The 23,802-nt window shown below is 37.0% G+C and overlaps 1 long non-coding RNA gene across 1 annotated transcript in view; it reads left to right on the plus strand.

Annotated features, from left to right (window-relative positions):
* The window catches only part of LOC138427827 (uncharacterized), an 89,662-nt gene extending 74,868 nt beyond the window's left edge, over window positions 1-14,794 (plus strand). The window contains exons 3-4 of the long non-coding RNA XR_011252190.1: window positions 1,036-1,214; window positions 13,061-14,794. This is a non-coding gene — a long non-coding RNA (uncharacterized lncRNA). The remainder of the gene's footprint in view (window positions 1-1,035; window positions 1,215-13,060) is intronic.
* Window positions 14,795-23,802: the final 9,008 nt, after the last annotated feature.

The raw sequence follows: 23,802 nt of genomic DNA on the forward strand, positions 1-23,802 counted from the left end.
TAATGTTTTTAAAATGTTAAGTCTGTGGATTTTACATAATCATGCAATTAATTTAAGGCAAAAGTAAATAGCTGTATGAAAAAAAATCTATATATTTTCCACAAGGATTATATTTCTGCAAAAGCTTAGTTCTGTATTTATTTGGCTAGAATAATGTTACACATTTCAAAATAAGCAAGATTTCCCCCCACAAATGTTGACATCTTTAACATCTACATAAAGTCAGTTGTTTTTCTAAAATAGCTTTCTCCTTTTATGCTTCTTTCTCTTCATCCTTGGGCTTCAATTGGCAGCAAAAATTGTTTGAATTATTATGTGAGGTTAAACTCAATTTATGAAAACTAGTGGGAGCCCTCCTCCATTTTACAGATGAGAGGTATTTGGGGCTCAAATAGATTCAGTAATTCATATGTCCATGTCTCACAAACAGTAAGGACCAGAATTATCTTTCTTTCAAAAAATCTAGTTTATATGCCATCAAATTTAACCTTTTAAAGTACATTTCAGGGGTATGCAGTATGTTTATAAAGATGTGCAAGCATCACCACTTCCTAATTTGAAAACATTTTCAGTATCATGCATCGAACCTGGACTGACGATGCTTGGGATTGGTGCACTGAGATGACCCAGAGGGATGGTGTGGGGAGGGAGGAGGGAGAGGGGTTCAGGATGGGGAACACGTGTATACCTGTGGCAGATTCATGTTGTTGTATGGCAAAACCAATACAATATTGTAAAGTAATTAACCTCTAATTAGAATAAATTTATATTAAACAAAAAGGAAGAAGATATTCATTCCTGGCAGCATGCTAAGAGAAGCAAGACACATCTGGAAAAGGAGATCAACTTTTTTGGTGATTAATCTGTCCATTCATACTTTAATGATTCTAATTAACTCTTTGCACAAAAATTAAGGTATTGGTCCATATGAACTGTGGTTCTCTTATCCAAATGTAGAGAAAATTTTCTGGGTTGATAAGTTGATGTCAATGAAAGCCAGCTGAAAACAATCCTTTCTGTCACTCTTTACAACAGGGCTGCCATAGCTACAACGATTCTGTAGGCACTTTATAGATGACTTGTGGCTTTCGCAAGAAGTCTTATTTTCACACTTCAAATAGCAAGTCTGGAGATTTAGAGAAAGTTCCACAGAGGCATCATCAGTCACTGTGTGCTTGACAGTCTTCAGATGGAAATTCCTGAATAGAAAACAGGTATCTGTCATGCAGTATTTCATCCTACATTCTCAATAACTTGCAATTTTCATGGTTGGTTATATAAGTGGCATGCTGAGCTTAGGCTAATGTGTTTTCCATCCCAAATGGCATAGCTGTTTTTTTTTTTTTCTTCCTCTTCCTGCATTAAGCACTGAGCAGGTGGTGTTTTCTAATCATTTATGTTCATCCCGTCTGCCATCACGAGCAAGAGAAACCATAGATGTGCTCAGCACTCTTGTAGTTAAATGGTGATGAATACAACAGTGAGAGTCTGCTTTGACCACAGAAACATCTAATTTGAAAACCATGGCAACAGAAGTGTGAGGTGGGGCTGGGCCCAGTTGTCTGTCATCCAAAAATAATTCAGCATTATCTAGCAGCCATTTGTCTTGGCTCAGGTTATTGTTGAGAAATGATGAATTGGAGCATTAAATCAGTAGAAGTGGCAGAGCATTTTGTTTAATTAAGAGAACAAAGTTCATCAGTGCTAATTTATAAATACTTAATTGTTTTAACATTCACTAGGAAAGTGCAAAGAATGATGATAATACTTTCATAGTGTCTTCATTTGTAGTCAGAGCTTTATGCATAAACAAAGATAATGGCTTTTTCGTCCAATCATATCAGCTAAAAGTTGCTTTTTCATTCCCTCATTTACATTTCAAAGAAAATTTTGAAACAGGACACTTAATGAAAAGGATATGGAATACCATATCTTGTGAGCCTTTTAAAAATGTAATTATAGAGAATATAAATTCACATCAGCTTGAATTTAGACTCCTAACTGTAGGCTGATGTCAATGTACAAAGAGAAATGTGAGTGAAAATCACTCTGGATGAAGTCAAGCTGGAAAATACGTTCATAAAAATGCAAAAAAGATGATCACCTTTCTGCTATTTTTCTGTTTTCTTTATTACACGTTGCAGTACTAACTGTGCCATTTGAATTTGTCTTGTTCCTTCTTAATGGGAGCAACATATACACCCCAAAATGTGCCCCTTTAGCATATTGGTTATTTTGAGCTACTTAATTTTAAGAAAAACAGCAACAAGTGAACGTCTGAAAAGTAGGTAGAATTTTTTTTTTGAGAGATATTTATATGTATCAGGGAAACCATTTATAAAGTTGTCTCCTCTGTATTAAGAAGGGTCACTCTCAATCGCTGCAAACTCTTATCAATAGAGAAAAGAAACACCTAAATCTGAAAAACAACCTTACTCTTGTTTAATATGGTTTTCCTGGTAACCGTTAAAAACTTACTTCCACCCACCAACATCTTTTTGCCTTTAGCTAAAGATAGTACTTAAGGTGCTGGCCTGGTCCTCTTTGGAGAGTTATTCAGTTTTTCTGAGTATTTTCCATGTATTCACAGGGTATATATGTAATTAAATTTATATTTTTTCTCCTGTTAATCTATCTCTTATTCTTGGGGAGAGTTCTCAGTCAAGACACTAGAAAGCTAGAGGAAAATGTTTCTCCTACCTTATGCTATAAATAAAGACTTTGCTGAAGGGGAACTATTTTAAGTAAGACCATCTAAGAGACCGTCAGATCCATGGATGCTAAAGACAGCCTAATCCAAATCAGAGTTCAGCTATAGGCCAGGGAAGAGGTGATTATATAAACTGTAGAAGTAGTATGGAAACAAGGGAATGCCAAAGTCCAAGAATGGGAAGGTGAATGGGAAAATATGAGAGCATGTGATACAGAAGGGCCCAGGTAAAGAACTGTAAGCAACCAAATGTCGATGGCATTGTTTAAAGCAAGTTCTAAAAGAATAAAGGAAGTAGAAGGAATTGGGACCAGTGAATTTTTGTATTAGGGTTCATTTATTCATTCTTTGATTATTAATTCGCTCTATAAAAGATGTTTTTTTGATGTTTCAAAGTCCTAAATTTACATATGCTATTTGTAACTCTATGGATGACTACTATTAAAGTTAAAATAATTTCTGCTAAACAGAAGGCCTTTAAATTAATATCTTCCTCTGTTTTTTCCTATACTTAGCAGGAATCCACAGTTACACTTTTCTGAAGGCTATGGAGTCAGTCTTATCTACATAATCATATATTTCCATTTTCTTATATGAATGTTTTTTATTGGTAGAATACCTTATGCTGACAACCAAAGGACAGAAAATGAACAAGTTAAGAGTGAATGTATCTTACATCTCTTATATAAACTGTCAGTTTAATATTTTCGATGAAAGGTCAGGCTATGAATCATGGTTTTTAAGAACTTGATCTCAAAGCTGAGCCACTTAAAAGCTAATTACATTAAACAAGTCAGTAATCAAGTTTTTCACTTCCAAAAATGGACTAATGCTACATGCTTCGTAGAACATTTATTGAGCACAAGACCACAGTCTTTAACTTATGGAATTTAAAGACTCTATGATGGGCTTCCCTTGTGCCTCAGCCGGTAAAGAATCCATCTGCAATGCAGGAGACTGGGGTTCAACCCTTGGTTGGAAAGATGCCCTGGAGAAGGGAAAGGCTACCCACTCCAGTATTCTTGCCTGGAGAATTCCATGGACTGTAGAGTTCATAGGGTAGCAAAGAGTCGGACATGACTGAGCAACTTTCACTCACTCACTCATGAAGGAATCAAAAACATGTATGTAAGTGTAACTTAGGAAATTTTCCTTCTAAATGCATCTCATCTTTGAGAAATATTTCCTCACCTTTGTGAAAAGACTGTGTTCTTTCTGTTTTAACTAGTACTTGATCATTACATTAGCACTTATTTTCACTCATCTACCTTTCTTCTAGACTATAACCTCCTCAAAGGATATATCATTTCTTTTTGTTTCTTGATACCCAGCAAAACATTTGACAGATATTAATAGTAGATCATCAAAAAACTTGTGCTGCTAAATATTATATATATGTGTGTGTGTGTATGTGTATATAATATATGCTGTTGAATACAATATGTATAATAATCAACATGAAGACACAGAATCTACACGGTCACAACATGTGAAAGAATGTCAAAGCTCCCAAAATTTTGAATGTAATATGTCCAATTATTTTCAGCGTTTACCTTTATTGAAGGAAGTGGGTAAGTAAAACTCTCTAATATGGTTATAATTTCATATTCATTAAATCAACATGGTAAAGCTGATGACCTTACCTCAGAACATACTTTTTGAGTTATAATTAACTTATTTTCCAAAGCTGAACTAATAGATAAAATAGAGTTTTCTATTTGAGAATGCAAGTACTTTATACTTTAGTGTTTTCAATAACACTTTCGATGCAACACTGACCATATTAAAGGTAAGTCTGAGATTAGGCACACAACAGTGTTAACAATGAGAATGAGATATTAGGGGAATTAGGTATCAACTGAAAGCCATTCAGGCTTAATCAATGGGACAATTTATACAAGAGAATCTTCCTGAAATGCAAATGATGTTTTCTAGCAACCTGAAGGACATGTGAGACCCAATATAAGCAGTTAACTAAACTATGCTTAATGTAATTTCTGACAGAATGTGCGTTTAGTTGTAGAGTATAAATTAATGAGAGATAGAGAAAAGAGATCTAAAAATGTCAGAGTTCAGCTCAGAAAGCAAAGTTCTGAGCTGAACTCTAGACCTTAACCCACCAGATTTTTAGGACAAATGGCCTCATTGTGGTTTCTAATCTTAACTTTAAAATCATATATATAATATTTCTATGTACTTTTCAAAGTTCAGTGATTTATTAGCCCTGATAGTAGGGGGGAAACCATTAGAGATTTAATGAAAAATATAACATTTTCAAAAGGCAACTGAGATATCAATAAATAAAATCTAAGCATTATGGATAGCATTTTTATACGTGCAATGCTAGATTACTGTAGATGAGAAATCAGTAACTTTCCACCATATATTTATATCCACTTTTCATTTGTAAGAGATGCTTAAGAGAATAATGTGAAATAAATGTCTCTTACTTCAGTGACATAATTTTGTTGAAGAAACCAAACATTGTAACTAAACACATTCAAATGTTGAAAGAAACTGGGCTAGAGGGAGGTAATTAAGAAAGAATTTCTTGAAAAGGATAAAAATTTAAAGTCTAGTAAGAACATAGCACAGTTTAGTAGAGAAAAGAAGGCATTTGAAAATAAAGTCAAATTGTTAAGACAAGGAACACAACAAATCAGTTTTGTTAGGAGGTTGATGAGTTTTGCTTGCTTTCATGAGCACTTGAAGGATTAAGGTAAAGTGATTATTAGGGAATGTAGCTCCTGAAAAGGGTTGGATAAAACTCTTCGCCCTTTGTTTTTACATAGTTGATTAAAATATAAAAGGACATTTCCTGAGGCAATAGTGTTAATAGCTAACTTTTATTGAATGCATACTATATACTTAATGTGTTTATTTCGTTTAATCCTCACAACAACCATGTAAAGCTGATGTTGTTATCTTCTTTTGTGTAAAAGGAAATAAAGGCTAGAGTTGTTGAATAATTTGTTCACATTACAAAGGTGAGAATTCAAAGCATAACAGTCTGGATCCAGAATACATTCTCATGTCTGTTAAGTCATTCTGCCTCTCAAGAGAGTTATACTAGAAGTCTGCTGATGCTGCTAAGTCGCTTCAGTCGTGTCCGACTCTGTGCGAAGCCAGAGATGGCAGCCCACCAGGCTCCACCGTCCCTGGGATTCTCCAAGCAAGAACACTGGAGTGGGTTGCCATTTCCTTCTCCAATGCAGGAAAGTGAAAAGTGAAAGTGAAGTCGCTCAGTCGGGTCCGACTCTTAGCGACCCCATGGACTGCAGCCTACCAGGCTCCTCCACCCATGGGATTTACCAGGCAAGAGTCCTGGAGTGGGGTACCATTGCCTTGCTTTAAAAAGGAATAGATCATATTCCAATAAAGTAAAACCAACTTAAAGCTAAAAACAAAATCAATTTCAATAAAAGCCTTTTCCATCAGCAGATGAATGGATAAGAAAGCTGTGGTACATATACACAATGGAGTATTACTCAGCCATTGAAAAGAATACATTTTAATCAGTTCTAATGAGATGGATGAAACTGGAGCCGATTATACAGAGTGAAGTAAGCCAGAAAGAAAAACACCAATGCAGCATACTAACACATATATATGGAATTTAGAAAGATGGCAATGATGAACATACAAGACAGCAAAAGAGACACAGATGTGTAGAGCGGACTTTTGGACTCAGAGGGAGAGGGAGAGGGTGGGATGATTTGAGAGAATGGCATTGAAACATGTATACTATCATGTAGGAGTCGCATCACCAGTCTATGTCAGATGCAGGATACAGGATGCTTGGGGCTGGTGCACGGAGATGACCCAAAGAGATGTTATGGAGAGGGAGGTGGGAGGGCGGTTCATGTTTGGGGACGCATGTACACCCGTGGTGGATTCATGTCAATGTATGGCAAAACCAATACAGTATTGTAAAGTAAAATAAAGTAAAAATAAAAATTAAAAATTAAATAAAATAAAAGCCTTTTGCAGGAAGGAATGCTGTCTTCCCCATCTCTAAAGTTCCCAAATCACTACTGGTAAATTGCTTTGCCTCCTGGCATGATAATCGAATATCTATTTATATTCAGAGCCAATGAATTGAAAATAAACCTTAATTTAGTTCAAATGAGACAAAAAGTAGAGTACATATGTCAGTTGAAAATTTCTTCCAAGTAGTATCTGTGCTCTCCCAATACTCAGATATATATAACTTAAATGCAAAAATGGTGAGAAACTATAACCTGTAAAAAGATACTTCTTTAGAAGAAAACCTCTATTTTATTTCTTGGACTTCCCTGGTGGCTCAGTGGATAAATCATCTGCCTGCAACGCGGAAGACCTGGGTTCAATCCCTGGATCGGGAAGATCCCCTGGAGAGGGAAATGGCAACCCACTCCAGTACTCTTGCCTGGAAAACGCCACGGATGAAGGAGCCTGGTAGGCTACTGTCAGTGGAATCGCAAGGAGTCATACATGACAGAGCAACTTCACTTTCACCATTGAATATGCTGTTATGTATTGGTTTGCTATATATGTTCCCTCTGCATCCACTTTCTGGAGTTTTTAAATCATAAATAGATGTTTAATTTTATCAAAAGCTTTCTATGCATTTATTGAGATGATTATATGCTTTTCATTTTTCAATTTGTTAATGTGGTATATCACACTGATTGATTTGCTGATATTGAAAAAAATCTTTGCATCCCTGGGGTAAATTCCACTTAATGATGGTGTATGATCCTTTTAATATAGTGTTGGATTCAGTTTTCTAGTATTTTGATCTCTTATGGTCTTTTGTATTTATGTGATGTTGGTTGTGTTTTCTTCTTTTTCATTGTTTATTTTATTGACTTCAGTGCTTTCTCTTTTATTTTTTTTCCTGGAATTTCCACTAATGGTTTATCACTTTTGTTTATCTTTTCAAAGAACCATCTTTTAGGTTGATTGATCTTTTCTTCATCTCTATTCATTTATTTCTCCTCTGATCTTTATGAGTTCTTTTCTCCTATCAACAGAGAATTTGGCACATAATAAATATGATCCTTTCAGCTTTAGCACATTTCTTTCTCTTTCCTTGCACAGAACATTTCATTCAAAAGTGATACTGGAGGATGGGAAATGCCAGTCCATTTTGACATTTTTCCAGGAACCGCTCCTTTCTTCTAATCAGTAAGCCCTGACCCTTGAGTATTGTTCATATAATAATGCTCTTTTATATTACAGAAATTTCTTCCTGAAAAGTTTGGGACTTATTATTTTTCCATTCAAAATGGCTTACAGTAGGCTTATTACTATGTAATAAGCAATAATATGTAATCAGTTATGACTTTTATAATAAGTATTACTATGTAATAATAAGTATTATTATGTAATAAGTATTACTATGTAATAAGTAATTACATGTAATTACTTATGTAATGAGTAATAATGGCTTATTACTATGCATTTCAACCTTTAGAAAAGAGTTTAAATTCTTTTTCATGAAATTATGGGTCCCAGGTGAATCACAGTCTGTGATTGTATATCTATTGATATTCCAATAATGTATAATAATTAATAAGGCTATTTTCTGATTAGAGTATAAGGAAGTTTTTTGCAATATAACCTAATGACAAATGTCACATTTGCAAAGTAAGTGCCCCACACAGATAAGCATTTATAAAATTGTATTCAATATATTCCAAGGCTGACATTTGATTGGCTAATACAATTCATGCCTGCATTTATAGGTGAATTGTTTTATAAAATGAAGATTCACGTTCTGTGAGACTTAAATGGCAACAGGACAGTATAAGTCAAACGTTTAAAGTATAGAAGGTACTTACCAACTATGTAATTGTTGGTATGAAGGAATATTTTGAACATTATCTGATCAAGATAAGAAGAAACTGATAAGTTCAAACTACTAGGAAATAAATGAAGGAAGTCTTATGATTTATAATCAGAGAGACTGATCCATTAGGCTTTATGAAGAGGGCCATCTGAGTAATAGAAAAATAGGTTCAGAACAGGTCATTGGTGTGTTCTGATTTCAAGGAAATTAGGATACATAATTGCGAAACATTTATTTGAAAACAAACACTTACAAATCGTTTCCTTTCAAAAACTTTTCCCCAAAAATGCTTAGACATACTTTCTGGGAATAAAAACAAAAGATTGGTTTTGAACAACTATCTTTTTCTGGGAAAATATTTTTTCTGAAGTATTTTAGCCTAATCTAAAACTACATAAAGCTATCTAAGGTACTGAAGAAAGTTATGTGTTAAAACCTTTTAAAGAATAGTATATAAAATGACAGAAGTTGCATAGAACATTTCATGAAGGTTTATAAAATGTAACAGTCCACAAACATTTCATTTGTATGTTTGAACAGTGGGCTTAATGTTATCAGCAATATCTCAAATCCATGAAGAAATCCCTGAATCCTACATACGGAACCACTGAAACATTCTTTAGAATGTTTCAATAATTTTTTTAATAATCAAAAAAGCATAGGTATGGCTTATATTTATTTATCATAAAAGTAAAACTAATAGGAAAAACTCACTGAATGCTAAATCCATAAGTAGTCTCCCCCCACCCCCCAAATAGTCTTATAAAGTAGGGCAGTCGGGAGAAGAAATCACGACAGTTGCGTAATAGCCCAAATGTGTAGTTAATGTCATGAACTCTGGACCGAGACAGCTGCTAATAATTCATAGTAGTTTGTAGGAAATTTTCCAAACTTCTAGAAACCTCAGTTCCCTTATTTGAGATAAGTAAGAATAATAATAGTTTCTAATTTACAATGTCATTGCAATGGTTAACTGAGCTTTAGGACTTAGCACAGTGCCTGATAAGTGCATAAGATTATAACAGAGTACTGCCTAATACTTAGAGCATCTCATTTAAAATCCACAGCAACTGTGTTAAAAAAAAAAAAAAAAAGAAACTCTTATTTAGAATATATTTCTGGACTTTTCTGGTGACTCAGTGGTAAAGTATACACCTGCCAGTGCAGGAGACATGAGTTCAGTTGCTGGTCTGGGAAGATCCTACATGACACTGAGCAACTAAGTACATGTACCACAACTACTAAGTCTGTGCTCTAGAGCCCAGGAGCCACAATTGCTGAGTCCATGTGCCGCAACTACTGGAGCCTGAGTGCTCAAGAGCTTGTGCTTGGCAACAAGAGAAGCCGCTACAATGAGAAGCCAGTGCACCGCAACTAGAGTAGCCCTCACTCTCTGCAACTAAAGAAAAGCCTGCGCAGAAACAAAGACCAAACACAGTCGTAAATAAGTAATAGAATATATTTCCTAGTGAAGAAAATATGTTTTCCCAACGGAACTATAGAAGCACTTTTCAAAAAATTGAAGTATAGTTTATGTATAATACTATATGTTACTGGTACAATATAGTAAGTGATTCACAATTTTTAAGGTTATACTCCATTTATAATTATAAAATATTGGCCATATTCCCTGTGTTTTACCGTATATCCCTGTACAAGTATTATACATAATAGTTCGAACCTCTTAATCTCCTATACATATATTATCATCCTTTCCCTCTTTCCTCTTCTCACTTGTAATCACTAGTTTGTTATCTAGATCCAAGTCTGCTTTTTGTTTTATTACCTAAGTAGTAACATTATATATATATATATATATATATATATATATATTTTCACATATGAGTGATATTATACAGTATTTATCTTTCTCTGACTTATTTTATTTAACATAATATCCTTTAAGCCCATCCATGTAGCTTTAAATGGCATTATTTTATTCTTTTTAATACTTAGTATTCTATCATCTACCTATATACATATATTTATACACACACACACCCCCCACATCTTTTCATCCATTCATATGTTGATGGACACTTAGGTTGCTTTCATACTTTGATAGTTATAAATAATAAAACTATGAACATTGGGGTGCATTTATCTTTTAATATTACTGTTTTGGATATTTTGGATGTATACTTAGGAGTGAAATTGCTGAGTCATAAGGTAGTTCTATTTTTAGTGTTTTGAGAAACTTCCCTACTGTTTTTCACAGTGGCTGCACCTATTTATATTCCCACCAACAGTGTCAGAAGGTCCCCTCTTCTCCAAATCCTTGCCAAAATTTGTTGTGGTCTTTTGATGATAGCCATTCTGATACGTGTGAGGTGATAATCTCATTGTGGTTCTGGTTTTCACTTCCCTGATGACTAGTGGTGTTGAGCATCTTTTCATGCACCTGTTGGCCATCTACATTTAGTCTTTGGAAAATGTCTATTCAGGCCTTCTGCCCATTTTTAGATTGAGCTGTTTTTATGATGTTAAGTTTTATGAGATGTTTATGTATGTTGGACAGTAACCCTGTGTTAGTCATATCAGTTGCAAATATTTTCTCCCATTCAGTAGTTATCTTTAATTAATGATTTTCTTTGCTGTGTTAAAGCTTTTAAGTTTAAGTTCACTTTGTAGGCTCAACAGGAGACTCTGTTCCACATGTTTGCAATATTTTTTCTGGTACTGTCAGGCCACTCTGAATATGTAATTCTTTTAACAAAGGCAAAGTATAAGAAGGAAAGCACAATGATATAAGAATTTTCCAAGTTTATAAATACATCAGGCCTACTAACATTATATTGGCTTAAGCATATTCCGTGGCTAAACCCAAAGTTAAGGGGCAGAGACTACTCTGTACATGGAGTGTTGGGAGGCAGGAACGAGGGAAGGGATGGATATTTCTAAGTAATAATTAAATCCGCACAGTTGTATTTTGAATCTTCATCATCTTCTTGAAAGGAATTGCCCTCCCATGAATTCTAATGGATATCTGAGTTATTTAAGCACTATGTTGATATAGTAACAATACTTCTCCTTGTATTAAGAGAGACTCTAGTGTAACTTAGATTCCTATGGCAGTTCTTTATAGAGTTATGTAATCGCTGAGAGGGCTTCCCTGGTGGCTCAGAGATTAAAGTGTCTGCCTCCAATGCGGGAGACCTGCGTTCGATGCCTGGATTGGGAAGATCAAATGAAGAAGGAAATGGCAACCCACTCCAGTATTCTTGCCTGGAGAATCCCATGGATGGAGGAGCCTGGTGGGCTACAGTCCATGGGATTGCAAAGAGTCAGACATGACTGACTTAACTTTCACTTTCTAACTTTCAATCACTGAGAGATATCAGGAAATGTTAATCTCTGTTACCTAAAAGGGATTATGCTAAAGGAGGTTATAGAGTCTTTTCAGATCCTACTGAATAACAGATTTTTAAAGAGGTTGTCTCACTTAATCTTCATAACCATGTGGTCATTAGGTGAAGAAAGTGAGATTCACTCATAGTTTCACAGTTTACTTGACATGATCAGAGCTGAAATTCAGGAAATACTCTTCTATGTGTAATATTCTTTCCCTTGTACCATTCCACTGCACCATAAAGAACAATATGCCTTACTCTTACTCAGTATGCCTTACTCTTTACTCTATATAAAGAGTATATTTTTTTATATAGCCTCAAATTTTATTCATCATAACTCTTTCAGCTTTGCTCATACTTTTGGAAAAGGGAGTATGGCAGATTTACAATGTATTCATTTAGTGAATGAGTATTTGTTGAAACTCTATTATGTGACAGGTATTGTTCTACTTGTTGAGGCTTTGGCAGTAAACAACAACAACAAAAAAGTCCTCTTCATCAAGGGCATCACAAGGCAGAGTGCATTCAAATAAATGAATTAAAAAGTTCTATATTTATTTATTCCATATATGTTAGGAAAATTAATATAAGTTGTCCTGTTCAGGCTTTAGATGCAACAATAGGCCTTTAATTTAACAGAGACCCTGAAAGGAATTACATGAGGAGCTGCTGACCAGCAGAAATGGCAAACATATTAACAGGTCTTGGGGGGCAACAGATAAGGATGGGAGTAAGTCACAAAATTCCCTGGGCCTTGGAAATCTGTCGTTTCTGGGGATCAGCGGACATTCTGAGACTTAACTAATAGCTGCTGCTGCTGCTGCTGCTGTCTCATCAGTCGTATCCAATTCTGTGCGACCCCATAGATGGTAGCCCACCAGGCTCCCCCATCCCTGGGATTCTCCAGGCAAGAATACTGGAGTGGGTTGCCATTTCCTTTTCCAATGCATGAAAGTGAAAATTGAAAGTGAATTTTCTCAGTTGTGTCCGACTCTTAGTGACCCTGATGGACTGCAGCTTACCAGGCTTCTCCGTCCATGGGATTTTCCAGGCAAGAGTACTGGAGTGGGGTGCCATTGCCTTCTCCTAACTACTAGAGATGTAAGCATTTAACATAATAGTCAGAGGTGCATCTTTGCATGTAAGCTGATGGCTATTCTCTTACAGCTTGGTGATAAATGAAGGACTCCTTTGGATGGCAGTCTGATGCTTCAACCTTGGAGTGGATACTGTCCAGGACCTCTCATTGAAGGACTCTCCCAGTGTTGCTTGAATTTGGATATGTTTCCCCAATTTGGTGATATATATTTCTTATAGCAATGTATATATGTATACATAATTGCATCTTACTATATTACCTGTCCTCATACTGTAACATACTACTACTATAATAAACTTTCTTATTCCTCTTCCACTTAAGGGTAGAGCAGATATTTTGCCAGTGAATCCTCTGAACCCAAAACCAAGAGTAAATCTTTTAGCAGACCATAAATCTTTCACCTGAACAGTATACTATACATTATATAAACACATAGTTTTCTAATGTGTGTTTGAAAGAGACAGATACAGGGACAGAGTAAAACACTATGTAAGAACATAAAGGGTCTAGAGTCGCAAGAGTGCTACTTTAGATAGGAGAAACATTTCCTGAAATATGGCCCAAGATATGACAACTGAGTATAAACCTGAATGGTATCAAGAAAACGTCTCTAGGGGAAGGGCTTTCTAGGGAGATGAAATAGGAAGTGAGAAGAGGGTTGAGGTAGGAAATAGCTTCCCTTGTTTGAGCAGGTGTTCTCAAATTGGGGTCCTTGAACTAGCAACATCACCATCATCAATGAACCTGTTAGGTAAATTTTTGTTCTCTACCTCAAACTACTAACGCAGAAGCTCTGAAATTGAGCACTGCAATCTGCGGCCTAGATGATCATAATGTGACTTCATGTTTGAGGTGTATTCTGTTTGAAGAAAACAGGAGGCAAGTGTGCTGAAGCACAACAGGTGAATAGGAAAGTTTTAAGAAATTAAGTCTAGGCTAAATAATGGACGACTTTGCAAGGCTCTTATAAGGGCTTTGGATCTTAGAAATTACATTCTCAGTCATAGTACAATAGTATATCCTTTCTATTGAGTTGGCAAAAAATTTTGTTCAGATTTTCCCGTAGGATGCTATGGAAAAACCTGAACTTTACATCCAGTCCAATATAAAGATAATATAGTCATATTCCTAAATGGCAACATGTATGTATGAATAACTAAACAAAAATTGGTAATGTAACATTGCAAATTATACAAATAGTCATAGTTATAAATTACACCTGCTGAATTTATAAGTACTGCTGACAACAATTCTATATAAACGGTTTAGTTGTAAGGAAAATATTAGTTCTATTCCCTGATGTGACATAAAAATGAGTTAAAATGTAATAGAAAAACTGATATTGTGGATACAAACAAACTGACCATGGATAAATATTTGTGCATATCTGGCAAAGGATTTGTGTGATTTAATAAACACATTAATCAGATTTAATAAGCACATGAGTCCTGGGGATCTTAGTTTACAACCAACAAGTTTAATTGGAATTTACATAAATTATCCATTGTCAGGACAACCCTATCCTTATATGGTTGCACCTGCGGGCTGCCTTCAGCAGCAACTAATATTTTCATTACTAAGTCAAAGTTAGTACTCTACAATTCTATAATGCAAGTTTATTTCCTAAAGTATGCTATCAGTATCTCCCAACAAAGACAGTAAAGAACACTGAAGCCATGCTGACAGTGTGAGTGGGAAATGACTCATGCAAGTTTCATCACAGTAAAATGATTAAAGGTTTTGTTGGGTTTTGAGCCAAATGATAGAAATTAATAAAAATGTAACATAGCAGCTGTTTCAAATCATGTCTCAAATTCCAGCCTTTGTACTTCTTCATTTTATATAAAGGACTTGAGCATCTGTGGATTTTGGTATGGGGAGTAGGGGACCTTGGAGCCAACTCATAGTTACAGAGAGAAAATGATTTTGGAATATCCATCACCTCATCTCTCTAGTAAGAAGGTAATACTAATTTAACTGCTATACCAAGACTAAGTAAAGCCCCTTTAAATGATAACTAAAAACAAAAGTGCTTCTTCCAATAAATGGAACCAGGTTTCATGCACAGAATGGTAATTAAATATGACTTTTTCATTTGTATAGGAAGATATTACATTCTGTATCAGCCTTATATTAAACATGTTCCTTAGGAAACAATCTGAATTTTATTTTCAAAATAGCTTGTAATACATTAATATAACAATTTTATTGTACAAATGGGGGATTCCCTGATAGCTCAGTTGGTAAAGAATCTGCCTGCAATGCAGGAGACCCTGGTTCAATTCCTGGGTCTGGAAGATCTATGGAGAAGGGATAGGCTACCCACAACAGTATTCTTGGGATTCCTTTGTGGCTCAGCTAGTAAAGAATCTGCCTGCTTTAAGGGAGACCTAGGTTCATTCCCTGAGTTGGGAAGATCCCCTGTAGAAGAGAAAGGCTACCCACTCCAGTTTTATGGCCAGGAGGACTCCATGGACTGCATAGTCCTTGGGGTTGCAAAGAGTTGAATACCACTGAGTGACTTTCATGTTACTTCATTGTGCAAATGCATCACTTAAAAGGGGACCCTCAGTCAGCCCAAATTTCCTTCCAAGGGAGAGAGAAATGAAAACAGAAGTAAAATACATATAGCCACAAAGTAATAGTTACAGTGAAAAAAATAGCAAAAACTGAGTAAAGAAAGAAGAAATACTAAGTGAGACCAAGGAAATCTTAAATAAATATGAATAATTAATGGTTCTAAATAATATACATTTTAATTGCAAGGAAAAGCCCTCTCCATTGGCTTCCTATTGTGAAAATTTCCAATTCCAGGTAATGTTCTGGCACTTATTTCCACGTAGGTCTTACCAGTGTTGAGTAGATACACTTTAGTCAGCCTTCAGGTTCTAGTACTTTCTGATGACTCACTATGGGGCACCTGTAGAAACTTCCTAGCACTGATATATAGGAGATCTGGAAATTTGTTCTAGAGAACTGATGTCCAATGGAGAAGTTCTTAGTCAATAAAGATAAGAAACTCACTTTAAAGGTAAAATAGATGAAAAGTAAATGTATGGGGGAAATATACCATTCTAATACTAATCTGAAGAAAGCAGGAGGTGTTCGGGAAGTACACTTCACAGAATGGAGGATACAGCTGGTCTTGTATTTTATCACCCAGGCTACTTTGACACTTGGAGAAAATTATGAAATCTTCAGGCTGGGCCCCAAACCCCATTGTCAAACTTGGTAAAGGAGGACTTCAAGGTCTATAACAACTGAGAAGGCAAATAGGGATAAAGAAAAAACACAGCTTTTGGCTACTCTGATTCAACCACCACCTCGAGGGGACCCTGGAGGGCAGAGGAGGCTGGACAAAACAAGAAATCACCTGGGTGTGAACCAGCGTGACTTTTGTCAGAAAAGAGGACACTGGAAGGGGGAATGTCCTGAATGCCCTCCTGTGGGATATCCATGGGGTGACCCCAACAGGCCCCTGTTCCTTGCAAATCTCTTGGATAAGAGACTCCTGCACAGTGACCAATGGGGTGCCAGATCCCAATCTGCCCCTCCTCATTACTCCAGCAGGGCCTCAGGTCATCCTTGATGTGGAGGGAAGAGAACTGAATTTCTTGCAGACACTGGAGCCACCTGCTTTGTTCTGAATTCGCCAGGTGGCTCTCTCTCCAATTGTAACTATAATGTGACAAGTTGATGGACAGCCAAAGGTGGGGCGATTTGCATCTCTCTTACTCATGGAATCTAGTCTATTATTACTCACTCTTTTTTTGTATATACCAGAATGCCCTGCCCCCCTCATCAGGAGAGATTTGCTAAATAAGTTAGGAGCTAGTACAATCTTAGACAGGATGAGTAGAAGGATATAAAGAATCCAAACAGAGAATGCACCCATTAGTAGTCCCAGATCACTTGTTGGACAACAAAATATTCCCCCAAGACCTTCCCTCCCAAATTAGAGTAGATCCTGAAATTTGAGATACCTTGGTACCAGGAAGGACAAAATGTCTTCCCCCAGTAAAAATAAAGCCTGGGGGGAATACCCCTGGAAGATATCATATCTTTTATACCCTGAGGTCCTGAGGAAAATCCAAACTCTCCTCAGCAAATTCCTAAAGCACAGATTCATTAGGCCCTGCTAATCCTCTTGCAACCCCTAATCGTCCCTGTTCAGAAGACTATTGGGGAGTATGGTTTGTGTAACACTTATGAGCAGTAAATGAAGCAGTCATCTCCAATTACCCATGAGTGCCAAACCCTGGCACACTGCTCATCCAAGTGCCAGGGAATATCCAGTATTTCTCTGTTTGGGACCTCACCTCAAAGATGCATTTTTCTGTATTCCTATACATCCATTCTCCATACCGTTCAAAATACTGTTAGGGTCCTAAATTTCTGGCAAAAAGGGAATATAAAGTCTCTTCAAGGCTCAGATATCGAAGCAATGGGTTCAATATTTACAATTTGTTTTGGACCCCAGGAGCATGAGCCCTGGCCATAGATCAAACAGTAGTTAGTGCATTACCATCTCCAGCCACAAAGAGGGAACTACAAGGCTTTCTTAAAATGGCTGAATTCTGTTGTATCAGGATTCCAAATCATCACCTTATAGCTAAGCCTTATATGAGGCCCTAAAGCGAGGAGAAAGGGAGCCCCTTCAACAGAATAAGGATCACTGGCAGGCCTTTGAGACTCTAAAGACTGAGTAGAGAACCAGCAATGGGTCCTCCAAATTTGGACAAGCCCTTTACTCCATGTGTTCACAAGAGGTCAGTGATAGCACTAAAAGTCTTGACCCTAAAGCTGGAACCATTCAGAGACCAGTGGCTTACTTTACTAAACTAGACTTGGTGGCCCTGGGATAGCCAAACTGCCTGTGGGCAGTAACAGTCACAGCCTTGTTGGTTAATGAGACTTCCAAGGTCACCCTGGGACAACATTTATGTGTGTTAACCCTCATCAGGTATAATTGGTGCTGGAAGTCAAAGGACATCATTAGTTGACTGGAGGAAGGCTAACAAGATATCAAACCCTCCTAATAAATACCCTCAACATTATCTTAAAAGTGTGCCAAATCCTAAATCCAGTAACTCTGCTTCCAGCAGTCAAGAGTGGAATAAGAACAAACTTATTCCAGCAGGTCTGATCTTCTAGATGAGCCTCTTGATAGCCCTGAAGCTGAATCTTTACTGATGGGAGCAGTTTTATAGAAATGGAAACCCAAAAAGCAGGCAATACTTAGTTTCTAGATGAAGTCATAGATGCCAAGGCTCTGCCACCCTAGACAGCTGTCCCAAAGGCTGAACTCATTGCATTAATGAGAGCTTTGCAATTAGGGAAGGAAAATAAATTAAATATTTTTATTCACTGTAAATGTGGGTTTTCTGTGCTACATGCTCATGCTCTCATTTGGAAAGAAAGAGGAATATTAATTGCTAGAAACTCTCCCATAAAACAAAGATTTGACTCTTGCACTTTTAGAAGCAATGCAGCCTCCAAACCAGGTAGCAATACACTGTAGATGCCATCAGAGGAATAGATCTTTTGTGACCCAAGGGAACAGTAAAGTTGATCAAATTGCAAAAAAAAAAAAAAAAAAAAAGGCAACTAGATTGCAGGAACTTGAACAAGTTATAGCTCTAGTGATTGGCTCCCCTGAACTCCCCAGTGTTCCCCACAGGAACAAGAAAATGCTGAAAAATGGGGCTATGTGAAAGGAAGCACAGGCTAGTATAAAAAGAAGGAAAAGATTTTAAACCCTGAGGCTCAACAATGGCAACTCTCCAGGCGCTTACATCATGCTACCCACTTTGGGAGGGATGCATCATGGAACTTGATGCAAAAGGCTATTTCAGGGAAGGTGATTAAAAGAAGAGTAACCCAAATAATGCTCACCTGTGATTTATGTGCCCACAGACCCATCTGATTCCCTTCATTTCTCAGGTCAATTCAATGCCAACGGACATATACAAGGGAAGACAGGCAGTTAGATTTTATCCAAATGCTCCGACAGTAAGGATATACATTTCTTTTGGTGAAATGGCAATCCACTCCAGTTTTCTTGCCTGGAAAGTCCCATGGATGGAGGAGCTTGGTAGGCTAGAGTCCATGGGGTCACAAAGAGTCAGACACAACTGAGCAACATCACTTTTTTTCTTTCTTGTGTTGGTCAATATTTTCATAGGATGGGTTGAAGCCTTCTCCATCCAATCTGAAAAGGCTATGGAAGTCTGTAAGTCCAAGTGGGGCTTAGGAATTCTCACTATGAACAAAACTAATGGAGGTGAGAGAATTCCAGTTAAGCTATCTCAAATCCTAAAAAAATGATGCTGTTAAAGTGCTGCACTCAATATGCCAGCAAATCTGGAAAACTCAGCAGTGGCCACAGGACTGGAAAAGATAAGTTTTCATTCCAATTCCATAGTAAGGCAATTCCAAAGAAAGACAATGCCAAATAATGTTCAAACGACGACACAATTCCACTCATCTCACATGCTAGCAAAGAAGTGCTCAAAATTCTCCAAGCCAGGCTTCAATAGTACATGAACCATGAACTTCCAGATATACAAACTGGATTTTCAAAAGGCAGAGGAACCAGAGGACAAATTGCCAAAATCTGTTGGATCATCAGAAAAATGAGAGAATTCCAGAAAAACACCTACTTCTGCTTTATTGATTATGCCAAAGTTTTTGACTGTGTGGATCACAACAAACTGTGGAAAATTCTTAAAAAGATAGGAATAGCAGAGCATCTTACCTGCCTCCTGAAAAGTCTGTATGCAGGTCAAGAAGCAACATTAGAACAGGATATGGGGCAATGGACTGGTTAAAACTCGGAAAGGAGTACGTCAAGGCTGTATATTGTCACCCTGTTTATTTAACTTTTTTGTAGACTACGTCATGCAAAATGCTGGCTGGATGAAGCAATACTGTGACCACCTGATGCGAAGAACTGACTCATTGGAAAAGACTTTGATGCTGGGAAGGATTAAAGGTGGGAGGAGAAGGGGACAACAGACGATGAGATGGTTGGGTGGCTTCAATGACTCGATGGACATGAGTTTGAGCATGCTCTGGGAGTTGGTGGTGGACAGGGAAGCCTGGCATGCTGCAGTCCATGGGGTCACAAAGAGTTGTACATGACTGAGCAACTGAACTGACTGACTGACTGAAGTCCCTTTTAAAAGAAACTTTTTTTGGTTTGGACTTCCAAAGTCCCACCAGAGTGGTTACAGTCCCTATCTTATAGCCAAAATCATACAGGGGTTTGCAACAGACATAGGGATGGACTATAACCTATTCACCTCTTAGCACCCTCAGTCATCAGGGAAGGTAGAGAAAATGAACCATACTTTAAAGAAAACCTTAACAAAGCTCTGCCAAGAAATGGATAAACCCTGGACCACCTTGTTTCCTATTGCACTCCTCAAGTTCCATTTACCCCCCCAGACTGGGGACACAGTCCATTTGAAAGGCCTTTTCTTTCACTATTGACATTCTACTGGGTGAGGACATGAACCAGGCCCTGAGATATATCAGTAATTTAGGACAAGTTCAGAAGTCAGTCCAGGACAATGCCCACAAGTCACTACCAGCTTCCACTAAAAATACAGAGGAGGGAGCATTTCTTTCAGAAATAAACCCTAGGGACCAAGTTCTTAAAACTTGGAAATAGGAGTCTCCTTAAGACCAGCTTTTGCCAAAATGGAAGGGCCCCAATTAAGTAATTTTAACCACCTCCACTGCTATCAAACTGCAAGGAATATCTAGCAGTTGAATATCTAGTTGGGTACATTTGTCCAGACTAAAGCTTTTATCTTCAGAAACCCTGTCAGTCACAATAAAACAATACACCTGTGAGAGAGTGGAAGATCTGAGATACCTATTCAAAAGACAGGGATCATCATCAGATAAGTAAAATGATGCACTGGGTTGGCTCCTACTTGAAATTTTAATGGGACTTAGGACCTCTCATTTAATAGGCTGATATGGTTCTTGACAATTGTCTGGCCCCTGAGTACCTTCTGGCAAAACAAGGTAGAGTTTGTTTGATAACTAAAACATCCTGTTGCACTTGATCAATGCAACAGGCCATGTAAAAGTTAATATTAAGGAAATAAACACCCAGTCAGAGTAGTCTCATAATTTTGGCAGAGGCGATATAGCTTCCATTATCTGGTCAACAGTTAACGTGGAAGTCCAAAGTTAACCTGTTTCCTTCTGTTTCTAGGCCCTTTAATGGCTATTGTTCTTTTTAGCCCTTGTTTGTTTAACCTTTTGGTCAATTCTGTGTCTTTTAGGCTCCAACAGTTTGAAGCAAGGCTTCATGATGGCTCAAGGAATTCAGTCCATTCCAGTAGAGTGAACTAGGTCCTTGCAGGTCTTTGGAAGCAGTCAGTGAGAGATTTATACACTTTTAAAGCAGCATAAGGTCTTTAGCCTCTGTCCAGTAGGAATAAGTTTCAGAAGATACCTTCCAACCTTCTGTTCCTTACACTCCTTAAGAATAAGGGTGTAGAGTCTCTCAGAGGGGAATGAGACACACCTGGGACCAGGAATCTATACTGCAGTGCTGCAGTGCTTGCACTTGGACACACCTCTCCTTAAGCAAAAAACTGGAATAAATTATATAGGACTAAAAATAACTGCATCCATGTGTGGTAGTGGTGGCTTAATTGCTAAACCATGTCTGACTCTTGAGACCCCCATGGACTGTAGCCTGCCAGGTGCCTCTGTCCATGGGATCTCCAGTCAAGAATACTGGACTCGATTGTGATTTCCTTCTCTGGGGGATCTTCCCAACACAGAGATTGAACTCAAGTCTCCTGCATTGTAGGCATTATTTATTGACTGAGCTACAGGGAAACATCACGTGTAGTTAGGGCAAATTCTGGACAAAAGTACAAAGAGGCCAGAAAAATCCAACTTTAACTTCTGAACAGCCCAGAGGAAAAGCAAGTCTCTGAGCATGTCCCCCTGTACACATCACCTAGAGGATGGGTAAACCACCTAAGCCACTCCTCTGGGCTGACCCCCCTGGACACACCCCAACACTCATCCAATATAAGGAACAATCTCATCCCCCCTTGGTGAGTGCACAGCACAAGCAAGGGAACCTGTTGTTTGTTCTTGCTCCCTCCCCTCTGCTGCAGTAGGGGCCTCAATAAAGCCTTGTTTGAAAAAAAAAAAAAAAAAGGCAGGAGTAGTTGTATAAATTTCAGACAGAGCAGATTTCAAGCCAAATAAAGATTCACAGATAAAGAAGTTTACTAATAAAAGGGTCAGTTCTCTAAGAAGACCTAATTCTTATTGTGTGTGAATCTGACATTATATGTCAAACTACACAAAGCAAAAGCTGATAGAAATGCCAGAAGAAATAGATGTATCCATTATCATGAATAGAGGCTTCAGCACACTTCTCTCAGAAATTGACACACCTGGCAGGCAGAAATCATTAAGGACACAGTCCAATTCAACAATGTCATCAACTAACAGGATATAATTAACGTAGACTACTTTATCCAACAACATAATAAAATATACAAAATAATTGTGTACAAAACATGAACATGCTTCTCAAGCTCACTAGCAACATTCACCAAGATACACTACATTTTGGACCATAAAACACATCTAAACAAATTTAAAAGAATAGAAATCATACAATATTTGATCACAGATCATAAAGGAATTAAATAGAAATCAACAACAGACAACTGGAAAATCCCCAAATACATGGAGATTAAATAACATAATTCCATGTGACATATGGATCAAATAATAAGTCTTAAGAATAAATAAAATATAATTTTAAACACGTTAAAAATAGAGACAAATATCACCATTTGTGTGAGGCAGCAAATGGAATACTTATAGGAAGTTTTATAGCACTGAATGAATATATTAGAAAAGAAAAAAATATCTAAAACCAGTCATCCAAATTTCCACATTAGGAAACCAGAAAATGTAGATCAAATGAAATTCGAAGTAACCAGAAAAAAAAATAATAGAGACAAGAGTTTGTAATAACTATAAGTGAAATATAACATTTAAAAATTGAGAATCACTATTTTGTACATCTGATACTTATATAATATTGTATATCAACTATACCTCAATTTAGAAAAGAATTAGAACATAATCATGAAATTATAAACAGAAACTACATAAGAACAATGCAATCAAAAGCTGGCTCTTTGTTTTTTTTTTTTTTTAATTTTAGTTTTTTATTTTTTAAATTTTAAAATCTTTAATTCTTACATGCATTCCCAAACATATCAACAAAACTAATAAGCTTCTAACTAGGCAAGGGAAAAGAGGACATCAGTTACTAACATTAGAAATAAAATAGGGAGCATCATTACAGGTCCATAGAAATAAAAGCATTATAAAAAGAATACTATGAATACTACTTACAATTCTAAAACCCATATTTGATAACCTACCCAAAATGTGTCCTACTTTCAAAGACATAATCTGCCAGACTTACACAAGAAGAAATCAATGATCTGAATAAAATTACATTTATTGCATGAATAAATAAATAATAATCTTCCAAAATAGGCATTAGGCTGCTGCTGCTGCTAAGTCACTTCAGTCGTGTCCGACTCTGTGCGACCCCATAGACAGCAGGCCACCAGGCTCCACCGTCCCTGGGATTTTGCAGGCAAGAACACTGGAGTGGGTTGCCATTTCCTTCTCCAAGGCTAGAGGGGTTCAATGGTGAATTCTACCAAACATTTAAGGGAGAAGCTATATCAATTCTCTACAATCTCTTCCAGAGGACAGAAACAAAGTAAATACTTTCTAA

The sequence above is a fragment of the Ovis canadensis genome, chromosome 22, assembly GCF_042477335.2.
Source record: "Ovis canadensis isolate MfBH-ARS-UI-01 breed Bighorn chromosome 22, ARS-UI_OviCan_v2, whole genome shotgun sequence".
NCBI lineage: Eukaryota > Metazoa > Chordata > Mammalia > Artiodactyla > Bovidae > Ovis > Ovis canadensis.